Consider the following 12,626-nt stretch of genomic DNA (forward strand, 5'->3'; position numbering starts at 1 on the left):
TTTATTTCAAACATATAAAAATCGTTATACATAAATTTTCATATAACATTTATAATATCTATATGCTCGAACCGGATCGGAACGAAATACCAGGTCTTATATATTTCATCTACCTAAGTTTACATTTGGTTGCCTGTTGTCCGACGAAATGCAATAAATAAAACAACTCCGATTGTAGATACCTATTAGCCAAGTAAATGTAATGGTTGCCATTTTAAAGGTGTAGCTGTTATTGAAGTAGGCAACAGTTTGGGGAAAAGAAAAGATGTTTTGAGAGACTTGTTTGGTGCAAACAAAGAGTTGTTTGACAGCTGTTCTGTTGCAAACTAAATATCAAAGCGCTAACTAAAAAATAATACAATTGTGCACTGCATCATTCATTATGCTCCCGAATTTTTTTTGGGGGGAGCATATAGTCGCCGCTTCGTCTGTCCGTGTGTCATTCCGTCCGTGCACAATTTTTGTCTGGGCTATTTCTCAGCAATTAATGACCGGAATTCAATGAAACTTTATGGGAGGCTTCACTTCCAAGAGGAGATGTGCATATTATCAGCCGGTTCTGGTCGGATGATTTTTCACAGAGTTATGGGCCTTTGAAATTTTCTATAAACTGTTCATATAGTGCAATTCTTGTCCCCCCAACTACTGACTTGAATTCAATGAAGCTTTATGGGAAGCCTAACTACCTTGAGGAGATGCGCATGTTATTTGTGGGATCTGGTTAGATGATTTATTTAGAGAGTTATGGCCCTTTAAAAATTTTAAGTTGCTAAACCATCCATCGTATTATTTTGTCCAAAGTTATGTCCCTCAAGACGTTTCCTTTAATCTGAATATATAGTGCAATATTGTGACAAAAAAAAACCTTTGGGGAGCATCACCCGTCTCCGACGGTTTCTTGTTTTAGTATTTGTTTAGAAGTCACTAGTCTCGTCTCCATATAGAATGTTCCCAATGCATGCGTCCGAATGTAAGGATATAGTGTATATTAGTTCGCCGCGAATATGTACAAACTGAATGCATTCGAATTTTGCATCGATATTTATGGATTTAAAAGGATTAAAGTAAACTGAACATTTACTAAATATCAGCCCGGTTGAAAAGTATATATATGGCCATTTACAATATGGCGACAGTTTCGTTCAGAAATTTACGATCTTGAAAAGACTGATATCATCATCAAATTAATTTATGTGTGATTGTATGCCAGCGGCAATGTAGATAATTCATACACTAGACAAAAACGTGGACCTTATGCCCCAGTCCTATATAGATGCCGGATTAAGACGGATCATGTCCGGCACGATCCGGCATAGGAACCATGTAGCAGCTTTTAAGCTCCGCGTCGATCCTTGTAGATCCAGACACGTCCATGAATAGCATTGGTGCTCCGAAAGGCCAACGCAGAAGTTTTGTTCTAAACTGCCGTGTTGATCCGTCACCTTCCGATAACATGGCAGCATCCCGGATAGTCCGTGTAGCTGTCGTATATGGTCCGTGGACAGCCGCATGCATGCCTTGGTTGTCCGTGTGTGTCATTGACAGTGGGTAGAAATTTTAGATCCCAGATCATGATGCAATTGAATGGTTGTATCCCGACCGTTTTTGGCAGTTACACGGAACACGCCTGTACAGTTTATTGTATTGCTGCCACTACTGATAATCACTAAGCTTCGAGATGGAAGACGGTGCAAACACGGACCAACACGGTAGAAACACGGTTGATACACGGACAGTAACGTAATAACATGGATGATACCGGATAGACAGGGTGCTAACAATGACGTTCTCGGTCTACACACGGTGAAAACGCGGAGCATCACGAAGGAAGACCGAATAACACGGAGGATGGCATATGTCTATATACGGGCACTTTGAATATAGAAAAAAGACTCAGCTCTATATTGAATCTAAATTGATTTTGCGCAAGTGGTATAACCAAATGAACGCTGATGTTTTCTGTTTATACCTATCGCATCGTTGTTTAAACAGTGGTGAGACATATGCACGATGCGGTGAACGATAACATTGATGAATCTGCCATTCAGGCGTTTAAGTATACAGCGCATTGTTGACACATTATTTTAAAGCTTTGATAACAGGTTGACATTAAATAATAATATTTAAGAATAACGCAGCAATACAAAAATTAGAAATCATTAATCTTTATTTCTTTACGCTATATGGGAATTTTCGCGATTGGAGACTCGACCGGAGTGATTATTTGGGTGTATATAAATACATTAATTATGAGTAACCCGCTTCGTGAGAAATATTTAAATATTGTGTGGTGTGTCAGCAGATTTTGTGGTTCTTCAACGTTGATTTATTCATGTGTAGACATATTTAATATCAACTATTTATTATACATTTGTTTTACATTACATGTAACTTGCGGAAAAGTTTCTATAGACAATGCATATCCTTTAACCACTCCATCATATAATGCTATTGTTGATTTATGATCATGTTATACCGACAAGTATATTCCTACTAAGTACATATCATATGTGTTTGATATGCAATTTTACATTGAAGTTATTAATCGGTAAAGGTAATATACTCGTGTTAGGTGACAATGTATGTATCATAAAAATAGCCTTCCTAATATCATAAAATATAAATAGGTCAACTCAAAACCACATCGAAAGACACATCTTCAATGATAAGATTTCCAAAGAATGCCTGTGTATCTTTTTCGACAGTGACATAAATCCTTTCTTCTTCGTAAAATCCAAAACAGGATTACAATTTTGGCAAACAGAAGATACGATGTTTCAGTTACCTCTCAACACCAGGTGAATAAGGGTTCAAGCGAAGTGACATCTCACGGATCGAATGAGTTATGTTTAATCTTGGTTTACAATATGCAAATCACAAGGGCCACTTGAGCAACTTTAAAACGATGTTGTTTTCTTATCTGCATCAAACGATCTAGATGTTTTAACTAATAATTTATACGCGAACTGACATTTCTTAACCTACTGTTGGAGGGGACGTAACAAGTCGAATATATATAGTTCAGTCCAATATTCGGACAGTTCTGCACCTATTAGCATGCGTCATTTGTTATGTTCTAAGTATACATATTCGTATTGTGCATTGGAATGTGTTTCTTTCTTTATTTGAAGTTGTATTTTTGTGCTTTAAATACCAAACTTTATGATATAGTTACATTTAATTTACAAAATGAACACATTTCTGGTAACTTTATATATGTGAGTGTTTTTCCGTTTCATGCAAGCATTTCAATAAAAGCTGTATAAACAAGAATTTGAACTTATATTTGAAGAACTTAAGTGCAAATTATCTTATTGATGTATCAACTGAATTATAATTATGGCATACATGCACACGATGAATGTGTGAAAAAGAGTATCTTTCATTACTTTTTTTTTAAATTTTAGGAAATAATCAAAATGTCGTATAATTATTTTCTGTACGAAATTACATTATTATTATATCATTATTATTATTTTTATTATTATTATTATTATTATTATTATTATCATCATTATTATTATTTATTATTATATTTTCAACTCTAATATGTATATGTGTTGAGTATACACTAAATGAATTAATTTACACATTAATCCAGATTTTGTTTGGGCGTAACCGATTGCTCTTATTAAACCAAAAATAAATAGCCTTAATTAAAAAAGTGATATGTGACTTTTGCCTTTCAATTAAACTCTTTAAATTTGCGAAAGAAATGCGAATAAAGAAGAACGTTTCGGAAAATATCATCTCCTTTTAAGATTACGGTAGCTATTAGACGTTAAAGTACTTAAAAATAAATACGTCAATCGAACATAATTAATACACATACTGAAGACGAAGTTAATCCTGTCATTGATTTCAACATGGACTGCAAACTGTGATAATTTTTATAACTTGAACCATATAATAGCGTCAGTTTCGTTTAAGGTTACACCTCATTTGAACAGCACGAATCGTTAAATTTCTGCCGTGAAACCCGACCATATTTGCATGCCACACACTCATGAAGAGCGCAATTAAAATACGAGCACAAAATAATGTCAAAACTATAATGCCAAAACGGATAAACGTTACGACATTGACGTTAAAACATGGACAAAAAGTTCTTCACGAAACCCATGCTAATCCTTCTATGATTTTATGCACAAACGATGACGTCGTTACACCCTCTATGCAGTTAAAGATTTTTATTAACGCACTTAATTAATGTTGTATGTGATTATCAATCATCAATTCTTGCAGGCCAAGTATCGTGTGTTTTTGAACTCATTTCTTTGTTCAAAGGTGCAACGTATTGTTACCTTATTATTGCGCCATTGTACAAGATGAAAGTACTTTCTATAGCAAACCATTGTTACTTCAACTTTGTTAAGCTTTTGATGTTGCGAGTATTCTGTTTGTGTTTGCATGTTTATCAATAACATTGCAGATATTATTATGTGCATATAATGTTTTGATGTTACCACACATAAAGGCCCAATACATGCTTAAAGTATGCAAATTGGCGAAAATTAAACAACGTGAATAAAGATCAAATAACATGCCCGACCGCCGATTATTGATTCAAGACATAATTTGTTCACACGAGATCATAATTTACTAAATGCGTTAATGCATTAATTATAATAAAATATTCCCTGTGTGATTTTTCTACTTAAAGGGTGAATTATTGATACCTATGTACTTTATTTGCATGCGGTAAACAGACAGATTGAATGCCGCACAGTCACACATAATTTAAGTGTAATACTGAACTATACAAACATATACATATAAACGCGTTAAATATAATCTCAGTAATCAATTAAGATCTTAGAAACAGATAGAGATGTTAAAATCATTTTAAACAAATACAAAATTTAATTTATTAACTTAAAATTATTTTTTTCATAATTTTGTGTGTCCTTAAACCCAAAACATGTATCTTAAATGAAATACGGACGAATCCCATTAAAATCCTTAAGTAAGAAAACGTGGAGAAAAAAAAAAAAAAAGAAACATTCAATATGCGTAAAGTATGTTTCACGGTTATGGTTGTATTGGTTTTTTAACAATTCTGAAATAATTGTACCATTCTTTTTTGGTCAGTTTATACTACAAAGCTAGATAAACTCATATAGTGCGGAACAAGAGGAATGATTTCACAAAACGACACTAAACAACTTTCTAACAGCGCCGTTTTTTAAATTCATGTGGCGTGTCAATAAATGAAATTCCAATACTTGTTTTTTTTCTATTTTACAATTGACACAATCTACAAATACGCCAAATACCACAGTTCTTGTCTAAATCATGGTTTGTAGTTGACTGGTAAAGACTTAAAAATACCACATATTATACAGTTTCTAACAAGATGTGATATGACATGGCAAGCATGTTCAATTGTCACACAAAAAGAGTTATCTGTTGCCATAAAACAGCGCAACGATCTAGCAATGGAAGAATTTGATGGTTTTGTCTGCAACTTAAATAGTTCCGTTAACATTTGTCAAAATGAAATTCAACTTATTTGCTTATCAAAGTTAATAAAACTATTAGGAAGCTACGGCCGTGTCTTCCTCGATGTTTTCCTTTAGATGTGAACATACTTATTAGTTTTTGAATCACAATTTTGTCAAGCATCAACTCATGAATGATTGATAAGGTGTTATGAAATAGCATAGTTGTCGACATTATGGCATACGCTTCACTTTAAAGCAATGGCGTGAACTATTTATATTGATAATATAATAGCTGTACAATTGTTCTATTTTATCGCACTTGCCGTCAGAAACGAATAATATACACACTGAATCAGGAAAGCATTTCTTCAACAAACATTGTTCGTGTAAAAAATTGACCAAAACTATATATATATATATTTCGGCGCAAATAAATATACAATAATGATAAGCTTGTGAAACGGGAATGACTTAAATTTTCATAAGCGGCTTAAATGCACGTTCATTGTAGGATTCTTTTGTAAATTTAAATTGTAAAAAATCGAGCCTTCCATTTATTACATTTAATTTATTTGTGTACATTTTTATGTTTAGTTTAAACGCAATATAAGTTTGGACAAACAACTGTTATATCTTGAATAGTCTGAGAAATTATAAAAACAAGGGAAAATATAAAATGAAACAATGTAGCTGCAATGGGAATCGAAGCCGGGAACTTTAGAAGCAAATAATACCTGGCTACCACTACACCGCGCAAACTTGTGAAATAGTTTTAAAACGTTAAATCCTAAGTTATGCCGGTAATTTACGTTTTCGCTGAATTCTATATAAATATCGATTGATGATTTTTAATAAACATGTTTCTTAGTCAGGAGTATTAATTTCCTTTTTGGAATATACATTTTACGTTTCAAAATTGTGTAAAATGTCCATTTAATACAAATATCAGTGTGGTAGACCAGTTACTGTGAACTAAAAACTTAAATAACTTTAGTATGTGTTCGTTTATTGTGAATATGGTGGTCTTAATGAACTCGTGATTATGTTGTAGCTCTTTTGGTTAAATCCTTACTATTATTTTGAGACCGTTATTTCAGGTTTTGTTTCAATACGAACGTTGTTTATGGGGTTTCTATAACCCATGAACTTGTCTTAAATCTCGTTAACGCGGCGAATATGTCTCATCGATCATGTGAAGATTTGACCTGTCATCGTTACGCAGATGATCAAGCCATTGCGCAAAATAAATCGAGTGGATATAACCCATAAGGATATAATTATCAGTTCTATTGGTTTAAATGTTAAACTTTAGTCATTATGGACTCTTTAAAAGCACAAACTATCTGGTCTGATTTTCATATCAGTCAAACAAGGCATACTACTTTAGGTATTTAAAATAATCTTATTCTTAAACATTCTTACACGTTCGCAAATATAAATACACCTACTATTAGAATTTCAATACAAATCACAATTATTGTGCGCAAAATTGTGCAATGTTTTGCCTTTTGACTAGGTATTGTATAACTTAAATCATTCACTTAGCATACGAACCTTGTTTTATTATTCGACATGATTATCCATTGATGAAATTCAATATATTTTCGCACTACGCACTCATTGAAAAACGTATTAATTGCTTATTAAGTTTTACGAGCAATAAAATAGAACACTTACCGCATTATTATTTTTTTAAATGCAGATGTTCAATTTCATTCGACTTATTACGTTTTGAAATGTCAAGAATGGCATTTTATTTTTGTAATTATTGAACAATATAGAATGACATTGACCCTTGAGTTTGGGACACGAGCAACATCGTGCTCTAAATAGCATTACAACTTTTATAAAAGCCACATAAACACTCAAAATCAACGAATATTTCGTAAAATATTTCGAAAAATAAAATGAACACATTCAAAACAGTGTTCCTTACAGCAAGAGCCACAATTTCAACGCTAGGTATGGTCTGAAAACATAGATTCAACGAGATACAAAATGCTCGTTTTTATTTTTTGTTACAATATATTCTATGTGAATTTCCAGGACGATATCCGAACATTAACGAGCGAACGCGACATTGGCTTCGGGCAGTTCATGAGAACTACGTCGTGCTTCCGACGCTGTCAGAAGCACATCTCGTTCAATCTATGTTACCATACCACATATAGTGTTGCAATTTTGACTTTTACTATAAGGAACATTGATTTTTTATTGATTAACTTTATTTAACGAAATATTTTACGAAATATTCGTTGATTTTTAGTATTTATGGGGCTTTAAAAATTTAGGTGCCAATTAAGTTAAAGTCTGCATAATCTGTATCACGCCCATATTTTGAGCATTGACCTTAAAGGATTACCTTGACATTTTAGATAGGTTAAAATGCCTTGCACGCAATTCTTTGTTACAAAATGGTGATTATTTTTTATTCTCCGATAAATAATGATGATACGCTTCGGTCAAAACCAGTTGTATTATGCCCACAATATATCTTTGAAATCTATGTGTGACCTTGATCTTTGAAACAGGGAGATCGGTCTTCATGTGGCACGCCCTCTCCACCATGTAAAGATTTATGTTAAATTATTTTCAAATTGCTTTAGAAATGACGTGAGTCGATTCAAACGCGACCTTTGACCCTAGAGAGATGCCGTCTATTTTTACTGTTATCCACCAAAATGAAGCAATTTAATAGCATTACTGTTTTAATAAGGGATTTTGTCAAAATTGATGTTGGTATCATTTAAAATGAAAAATTAAATGTTTCAAAGCTGAATCTCAAAGCATAATGCATTTGTATCACTTATACCTCGTTATACACGTCATTATCTTCCTTTTCGCTTCAATCAATACAAGTCATATGCGAAATTCTTTGTTGGTTTGAATTTGGTTATATTTAATCAAACTGTACAACACCCTTTAATAAAGAACAGTCATAATCGCGACAATAAAGTCAGTTATAACCAATTTATCTAATCATAAATTGTGTGTCTTATGTTGGATAAATTTACCAAACCATTTAATTTAGGGGCACGATTTTCCTCAAATTCTGAAAGTTCACGATATTCCAGTGCATTCATATTAATGGCGTGTTTTGTTCGATATCTCTTTTCAGGACGAATGATAGTATTAATGTAAAGATTGATACGACAAAACTCACACTATTAAGTTTCAATCATTTTAGCAAAGCCAAAGATTATAAGGTGTTTTTTTTTCATCTGTATAGTGTATATCGTCACAACCGGGTACTTAAATACGGTAACAAATCGTCGCTGGTGAAGAATCAGAGACATCTCAGCAATAAGATTGAGGTGAACCATCGCGAAAGATATACATTGATTAATTAATTAGGTACGGTCCAGACAAGCTGTGTTGTGCCAACATTTGATTGTGGCCATCTACGATGAACCTTGATCTTGAGCTAGATAAACGGGTTTTACTTGTTACACACTGTATCATCATAGTTTAATTTTTTTTGGAGTCATTACAAAATTGCATGGTGATTGATTCAGTTACTGTCTGCACAAATCTGATGGAAGGACGCACGAAGTCAAGCGCACATTCGATCGTTGTGACAGCTTTATTGAGTTTTCCACAAGCTGACTCTACAAATATTTCCACTTAGTCGGCAATATTGACAAGAACATTTCGTTCTTATTGAACATTTTATTCAGCATCATCTACGCCTACCTACTTTTCAGATTTGCACATCAAGTGTCCTGTATTTTCCTCTCATCCTCAAGGGCTGAGAATTGTTAATACGGAAAACTATAATTACCATAATAATTTACCATTTCACAACGTATTGCGCAAGTGTCAGGCTTTTGTTGTTTACTGATTACCTTATAAAGCATTATAAGATAAGTGATTGCAAATATATTTCGCATTTAAACCTATCAGTCGTAACTTATGTTAACCAGCGGTTGGTCTGTTTAGACTAAATTGAAAGAGGCGCGACAACCTAGAGATAACGACCAGGAGAAGTTTATAAATTGAAAGAAAGCATCACAAAAAGTAACTCATGACAAGTACTTTATAATGCACATAATAAATACATTTTAATTAAAAACAGAAATCAAATAAATAAAAAAAGGATATGACATTGCTTATCTGATATACTGCTAATGGAAATTTAAAATTGCGTCCTCAGTAGTTTGTTTCTTCTATTATAACGCAAACAAAATCATATGCAAACAAATTGAAATTTAATTAAAACTGTATATGTGTTTAGATAACATTTCAACAACAGAGTGATAATGCTTCATGTGAAAAATAATACATGCTAAGTGGCAGAATGGAGTTTCTTGTTCACTGCCTTTTTATTTATATCTGCGACTTTAATCGAACCATATTAGCAATCGCGACTAATAAACATAAGATTATATACTCGTTTGACATTTCTTTATCGACAGTAAAGCTTAATCATCAGATATGAAGAGTTTGTCAGTATTTGAAAGTTAATTGAGGTATTTATACCTGTCAATTTGACTCCTTATTTGTGGTAAATTCAATTTGATAATATTTTAAAATCCTATTAACAACGCATCATACATTGCTTGACAATAATTAATTGAAGTCTTTCACAAAAAATATCTTCGATATATTTATCTTATCGCACCATTCGTGTGAATATTGTCGGTTTTGCATGATAAAGAATAAAATAAAGCCTATCATTATATATATATATATATATATATATATATGATTTTGCCTCTCGTTCATGCAATACAAATTTATCAATGCAACAGTTATTAGATATTGCATCCTAGTAACACATAACGTTTCTTACATATACTATAATAAAATAAACTATAATACAATATACTATAATATAATATAATAATATATAATATAATATAATATAATAAACTATAATATAAAATAATATAATATAATATATTCAGCATGAAATACAGAAAAAAAAGTCTAAAATGAACTGTTTTATCAATTATTTAAAACTGAAGATTCAATTTGAAAAAGAAATAGCCCTAAACAATGATACACTTAATATATTTGAACAAAAATGGAAACACATTAAACATTCATGAACAAGTCCAGTATGTTTTCTACCCACTTGATGCAACTCATCCTTATTCATAACTTTTCAGTTTTTCTTTACAACCAACCAAAAGAAAAAAGTATATATTAGCATATATTGTATAACATGTTTGAACATTATTGCTGCTACATGGTATCATTTTGTCTTATGATCATACGCATGTATACATTGTATGTCTTTTATTGAATAAAAAAATATAATATAATATAATATAATTGTATATCATATTATATCATATTATATCATATCATATCATAACATATCATATCATATCATATCATGCTTGAACCCCATAAGTGGCCTCTTTGAGGTTTCAGTTTCAGTAACCTTGCTTATCAATATGCATAATCTCATTGTATTAAACATAACACTTTTTAAAATAAATCTTCATTTAAATCTGAATCATACAGCTATCACCGATTGCAATTAGCCGACTCTCCCAAGAATGTAGGCTTTCTGATCGGAAGTACATACTTTGAATTTGTCATAGCTTTATATTTTGCACAATCATGTTTTTCGTATCTAAATATAATGCAAATATAGACACTAACCTAACACAAACGTAAGAACATTTAAATTGAATAGCTAGACTGTATTAAAAAGAATGATCTCAATCATGAGTTGTCTTTATAAATGCTCGGTTCAAAAGCAAGTAAGATCAACATACCTAACATCTGTTTTATGAACATTTGCAATCGAAAATAGCAACAGTAACTTATACAACTACTCGGTTTTTGAAACGACTATATATTTTGACATATAAAGTGAGAATACAGATGAGGTCTGTCTAAAAATAAATATAAAAATGTGTGTTACAGTATTCGACGATACGTTTTGTTTGAAGAGAACAGTAACTGGAACAAAATGCCTTTCCAATCATAACATATTGAGCTCCATTTTTAGTTGTTCGCGAAGCGAACAGCTTATGTTGTTACTGAACTACTACCCGCCACACCTGTCGTATCCGCGCGAGAAAGAGTTGTATAATTTATGCAAGAGGTTTGAGTTCCCCAACTATATTCACTCACAAATGGAAACAGTATGTGAATATCGTGTTAAATGGAATATTTTTGAACGGAGCTTATATAGAAAAGAATCAATAAACAATGATTGTACTATACGTGTCGCGGAAGAAATTATGTATGACTGATTAAAATAGTCCAATATCACCTGCTTCTTAATGACGTAGTACAGGTCATTCATAATCCGAGGCTATTAATAGATTCGGGAAAACAACGCAATAGTATAAGGTTACGCTTGTTTATATTTTCAATTTATAAAACGTTGAACATGAGTTCAACAATAACTTCAGGGATACAATAGACAACAACAAAAATGCTTCATTATCGCTTAAACCGAATATAAAAAACAATTGAATATAACAAGAATTATCTGTTTCGTAATCTCGTTCATGCTTCTACAACGGGGTTAAATCTTTTGTTCTCAACAGATAGCGGCGATCTTTTGTATTTACGGGTGCTAACAATGCAATAGTAGAAGATTAAGCTTGTTTATATTCACAGTTCTCAATTTATATAACGTTGAGCATGAGTTCACCAGTTACTACAGGTATACTACAGACAACCTCAAAAATGTTTTTAATCGCTTATACCGAATATTAAAAAAAACTAAATTTAACAAGAAATATCTTTTTAAAAGGTTGTCGGCGTAAATGCTGAAATAAAGTTTGCAATTAACGTTTCTAAATAAATACATTGAAAATAAAAGTTAAACTATTATGTGTTTTTTTCACTTGTAAGTCGCATATTCACCGCATGAAATGTGTGTTATCATTGTCAAACCACAAATTAGTGTAAGTAGATAAACATTATACTACGGGAGTGCACATCATATGTGTCCTCACATGCCTTATTATGAGAATATTTCTTCACTATCGACATTTATCGTATGTTAATATTTGATTTAAACGCAGTTTTCTTTTGACACATTTAAATTACACCTTCATAGCCGCGTCATGCGAACATAGGTCTTATGCGTTTCGGCCAGCGTATCTTAAACCTAACATGTGCATTTGCGCAGTCTGGTCAGAGGCGATGCTTTTCACTATTAAATCATTCAATGGGTTATGGTCTCATTTTGTATTTCCTGACAAGACTGAG

At 32.2% G+C, this 12,626-nt stretch overlaps 1 protein-coding gene across 2 annotated transcripts in view; it reads left to right on the forward strand.

The window, feature by feature from the left end:
• LOC127832239 (uncharacterized) overlaps positions 1–12,626 on the forward strand; it is a 45,848-nt gene that overhangs the window by 24,788 nt on the left and 8,434 nt on the right. The gene's annotated exons all lie outside the window — the stretch shown is intronic.

This window comes from Dreissena polymorpha, chromosome 5 (genome assembly GCF_020536995.1).
Source record: "Dreissena polymorpha isolate Duluth1 chromosome 5, UMN_Dpol_1.0, whole genome shotgun sequence".
NCBI classification, from domain to species: Eukaryota; Metazoa; Mollusca; class Bivalvia; order Myida; family Dreissenidae; genus Dreissena; species Dreissena polymorpha.